We start from the raw sequence: 5,686 nt of genomic DNA, 5'->3' as shown, positions 1-5,686 counted from the left end.
CCGTCTCTACTAAAAATACAAAAATTAGCTGGGTGTGGCTGCGGGTGCCTGTAATCCCAGTTACTCTGGAGGCTGAGGCAGGATAATCGCTTGAATCCAGGAGGTGCAGATTGTAGTGGGCCGAGATACAGCCACAGCAATCCATCCTGGGCAACAGAGAAAGACTCTGTCTTGGGGGGAAAAAAAAGTGAGGGCACCATGTGGTCAGGAAATGCACAGGGCCAGGGCTTGCCCAGCTCATCCCAAACTGTGCCTGCTGCCCTCACCAGACCTCCGGCTGGTCTCATTCTCATTCAGGGCGTCTGTGTTGCTCTGAGGTGCTGCCTAGGGGTAGGGGCAGGTGGGGCTGATGGAGCAGCCTCCCCTCCATGGGATGGCAGAACCTCAGGTCCAGCCATTGCCCGTCGACAGCAAAGAGCAAACCTGCCAGACAAGCTCCCCACACACTCACACACACCGACACTCACACCCCTACACATATTCCACACACACACACACCCCATACCCCCCACACCCCACACACTCACACACACCTACACTCACACCCCTACACATATTCCACACACCCCATACCCCCCCCCCACACACACTCACACACACCTACTCACACCCCACACATATTCCACACACCCCATACCCCCACACCCCCCACACACACCTACACTCACACCCCTACACATATTCCACACACATACCCCCCATACCCCACCCCACACACCTACACTCACACACCCCACACCCCACACACTCACACACCTACACTCACACCCCTACACATATTCCACACACCCCCCATACACCCCCACACCCCACACACACCTACACTCACACCCCTACACATATTCCACACACCCCATACCCCCCCCCACCCCCCACCCCACACACTCCACACACACACTCACCCCCTACACATATTCCACACGCCCCTACCCCCCACACACCCCCACACACTCACACACACCTAGCTCACACCCCTACACATATTCCACACACCCCACCCCACCACCCCCCCACCCCCCCCTACACTCACACCCCTACACATATTCCACACCCCATATCCCCCCACACCACACTCACACACACCTACACTCACACCCCTACACATATTCCACACACCCCATACCCCCCCACACCCCACACACTCACACACACCTACACTCACACCCCCTACACATACACCCACACACCCCCATACCCCACCACATATACACCCCCACACCCCCTACACTCACACCCCTACCCATATTCCACACACCCCATACCCCCCCACACCCCACCCACACACACCTACACTCCACACCCCTACACATATTCCCACACACCCCATACCCCCCCACCCCCACACCCCCACACACACACACACCCTACACCCACACCCCTACACATATTCCCACACACCCCATACACCCCCCACCCCACCCCCCCACTCACACCCCCACCCCCACCCCACACCCCCCCACCCCCCACACCACCTACACCACACCCCTACACCCCCCCACCCACCCCATACCCCCCCACCCCACACACACCTACACCCACCCCTACACTCCACACCCCTACACCACCCCCACCACCCCACCACACCCCCCCACCCCCCCCACCCCCCCCACCCCCACCACCCACCACCCACACCCCCCCACACCACCCACCCCCCCCCACCCATACCCCACACACCCCCACCCCCCCCCCCCACACCCCCCCCCCCCCCCCACCCCCCACACACCACACCACACCCCTACACGTATTCCCACACCCCATACCCCCCCCCCCACACCCCCCCACACCCCCACACCCCACACCACACCCCTACACTAACCCCACACACCCCATACCCCCCCCCCACACCCCACACACACACACACACCTACACTCACCACCCCTACACCCATCCCCACCCCACACCCCACACCCACACCCCCACACCCCCACACACACACACCCCACACCCCACACCACCCACCCACCTACACCATACACATTCCCACACACCCCCCCCCCCCCCACCCCCCCCCACACACACCCCCACCCCACCCCTACACCCCCCCACCCCCCCCCCCACACCCCACCCACACACACCACACCCCCACAACCCCCCCCCCCCCCCCCCCCACCCCCCCCCACACCACACCACCCCCACACACCCACACACCCCCCCCACACCCCCCACCCACACACACCCCACACACCCCCCCACAAACCCCCAACCCACCCCCCCCCACACCCCCCCCCCCACCCCCCCCCACACCACACCCCCCCCCCCCCCACACCCCCCACCCCACCCCCCAACCCCCCCCCCACCCCCCCCCCCCCCCCACCCACAACACCCCCCCCCCCCCCCCACCCACCACCCACACCCCTACACCACCCACCCCCCCCCCCCCCCCCCCCACACACTCACACACACCTACACCCCCCCACCCCTACACATATTCCACACACCCCCCCCCCCCCCCCCCCCCCACCCCCCCACACACCCACACACACCCCCTACACCACCCACCCCACACCCCATACCCCCCCCCCCCCCCCCCACCCCCCCCCCCCCCCCCCACACCCCCACCCCCACCCCCCCACACCCCCCCACCCCCCCACCCCCCCACCCCCCCCCCCCATACCCCCCCACCCCCCCCACCCCCCACCCCCCCCCCCCCCACCCCACACCCCACCCCCCCCCCCCCCCCCCCACACCCCCCACACCACACCCCTACACCCCCCACCCCCCCCCCCCCCCCACCCCACCCCCCCCCCCCCAAACCCCCCCCCCCCACCCACCCCCCAACCCCCCCACACCACCCTACCCCCCACCCCCCCCCACAACCCCCCCCCCCCCCCCCCCACCCCCCCCCCCCCCCCCCCCCCCCCCACCCCACACACACCCCCCCCCCCCCCCCCCACCCCCACCCCCCCCACACCACCACCCCCACCCCCCCCCACCCCACCCCCCCCACCCCCCCCCCCCCCCCCACCCCACACACACCCCCACCACCCACACCCCCCCACCCCCCCACACCCCCCCACCCCCCCACCCCCCCCCCCCCACCCACCCCCACCCCACCCCCCAACACCCCCCCCCACCCCCCCCCCCCCAAACCCCCACCCCCCACCCCCCCACACCCCCCCCCACCCCCCCCCCCCCCCACCCCCCCCCCCCCCCCCCCCCCACCCCCCACACCCCCCACCCCCCCCCCCCCCCCCCACCCCCACCCCCCACCCCCCCCCCCCCCAACCACCCCCCCCCCCCCCCACACCCCACACCCCCACCCCACCCCACACCCCCCACCACTCACCCACCCCCACACACCCACCCCCCCACCCCCCTACCACCCCCCCCCACCCCCCATACCCCCCCCACCCCCCCACACCACACACACCACACTCACACCCCCCCACGTATTCCACACACCCCCCCCCCCCCCCCCCCCCCACACCCCACACACCCCCACACCCCCCCCCCCCCACACCCCTACACGTACCCCCCACCCCCCCCCCCCCCCCCCCCCCACCCCCCACCACACCCACCCCACACACCCCCCCACCCCCCCCACCCCACACCCCAACACCCACCCCCCCCCCCCACACCCCCTACACCCCCCCCACACCCCCCCCCCCCCCACACCCCCACACACCACACACACCTACACCCACACCCCTACACCCCCCCCACCCCCCCCCCCCCCCCCACACCCCCCCCACCCCCACACACACCCACACCCCACACCCCCCCCCCCCCCCCACACCCCCCCCCCCCCCCCCCACCCCACACCCCCCCCCCACCCCCACCCCCCACACCCCACACACCCCCACCACACCCACACCCCACACACACCCCCACACCCCACATTCCCCACCCCATACACACCCCCCACACCCCACACACTAACACACACCTACACTCACCCCCCCCCCCCTACACATATTCTACACACCCCATACCCCCCCACACCCCCACCACCCCCCACACACACCCCACACACCCCCCTACACACACCCCCACACCCCACCCCCCCCCACACACCCCCACACACACACAACTACACTCACACCCCTACACATATTCCACACACCCCCCCCCCCCCCCCAACACCCCCCCCCCCCACACACACCCCCCCCCCCCCCACACCACCCCCACACCCCACACCCACACCCCCCCACACCCCCCCCACACACACACCCCCCACCCCCCCCACACCCCCACACACACCCCACACATACCCCCCCACACCCCCTACACACACCCCATACCCCACACACCCCCCCCCCCCCACACACACCCCATACCCCCACACACACCCCATATCCCCACACACACCCTATACACACGCACACTCACACCCACAGCCCCCACCCCCCACACTCTCACACATGCACATTCACACACACTCACAACCCCCACACACACACCCCCACACGCACCCCACATACTCCCCACACACACCCCAGATATCCCCCGACACACATGCACACACACACATACACGCACAGACACACACACACACACTCCTTGGGGCTCTTCGCTGTCTTGTGACCCAGTGGCCCATGGAGAAGGATGCCAGGAGAGAAATGGGTGGGCTGGTCTTGTGGAGTCTGGCAGCCAGGGCAGCCCCCATCGGAAGGCAGGAGGATCTGGAGGGGCCCAGAGGCTGTGTTGACCAGAACGTTCTCTCTGCCCAGAATTCTACAGTTAGAATCTTTGAATGGAGGCTGTGGGGCCTCTAACAGGCCCTCAGCGTGCACACGGGACACAGGGCAGGACAGAGGGGCTGGGCGGGATTGCTGCCGCCTTGGGGCCTGGACTCGCGGGGCGCTGGGAGGATAACTGCTGATGAACGGTGCACAGAGGCAGCCATGCAGAGGCTCAGGAGGACAGAGCTGGATGGATGAGCCCAGTGGGGCCAGGAACCTGGAGAGCCGGAAGGGACCACTGCAGGCGTGGTGGCATCAAAGTCCTCCCTGAGCCACCCTTCAAACCGGGTTTGGGTTAGGTGACCCACAACAGTGCCAGTGTATCAGGCAGAAGCTTGGCCCGGGGGTAGTAGATGGAGCCCCTCATGGGTGAGGCGAGGTGGCAATGCAGACCATGGTCGAGGCTGCATGCTCCAGGACATCAGGGAGCGCTCACCTCAGCCAACACCCAGTTTTTCCAGTTCTTTGGTGACCCCAGTGCCCTGTTCAATGTAGCACCAAAGAACCCCAAGGGTGGCAGCCAGAAGCCCCAGTCAAAGGCCCAGTAGCCTCGGGTGGGCTCTGGTAGAGAGGCTAAACCCTGGCTGCCACCCAGTACGCTGCCCCACCGGGCCTCCCGGGCTGACCTCCAGCTCAGGTTTCCCGGGTGAGCGGTGGCCAGAGACTGCACTGCTCCCTGTCTTCGCCTTCAGGGCCTGCCCTCGCCCCGCCCGAGGGACCTGACCCCAGAGCCCTGAATACCGTGAGAAAAGCAGGGGACACAAGACAGGGAGTGGCCTTCATCCCTCAGCCTCACCCCACACTGGATGGGTGAGGTCTCTGCGGGCGACCCCTGGGGCTCTGAGTCCAGGCATCTGCTGCTTTCGGGAACCGCAGAGAGGGCCAAATGAGGACACAGATTGCCTTTACCTGCCCCACCTCCACGGGAAGCTGAAGGCTAGGGGTCCTGCCTGGGAGCCCTGTTTTTGCAAGCCATCTCCTACCTTCCTGGCTCCCTCCCCGC

General features: G+C 68.1%; 1 pseudogene; it reads left to right on the top strand.

Annotated features, from left to right (window-relative positions):
* The first annotated feature begins 1,558 nt into the window (after positions 1-1,558).
* LOC126941089 (basic proline-rich protein-like) lies at positions 1,559-5,231 on the top strand (annotated as a pseudogene).
* Positions 5,232-5,686: the final 455 nt, after the last annotated feature.

Source organism: Macaca thibetana, chromosome 18, assembly GCF_024542745.1.
Source record: "Macaca thibetana thibetana isolate TM-01 chromosome 18, ASM2454274v1, whole genome shotgun sequence".
Lineage (NCBI taxonomy): Eukaryota > Metazoa > Chordata > Mammalia > Primates > Cercopithecidae > Macaca > Macaca thibetana.
The sequence above is the reverse complement of the archived record's forward strand: the minus strand, read 5'-3'. Positions and strand labels throughout refer to the sequence as shown.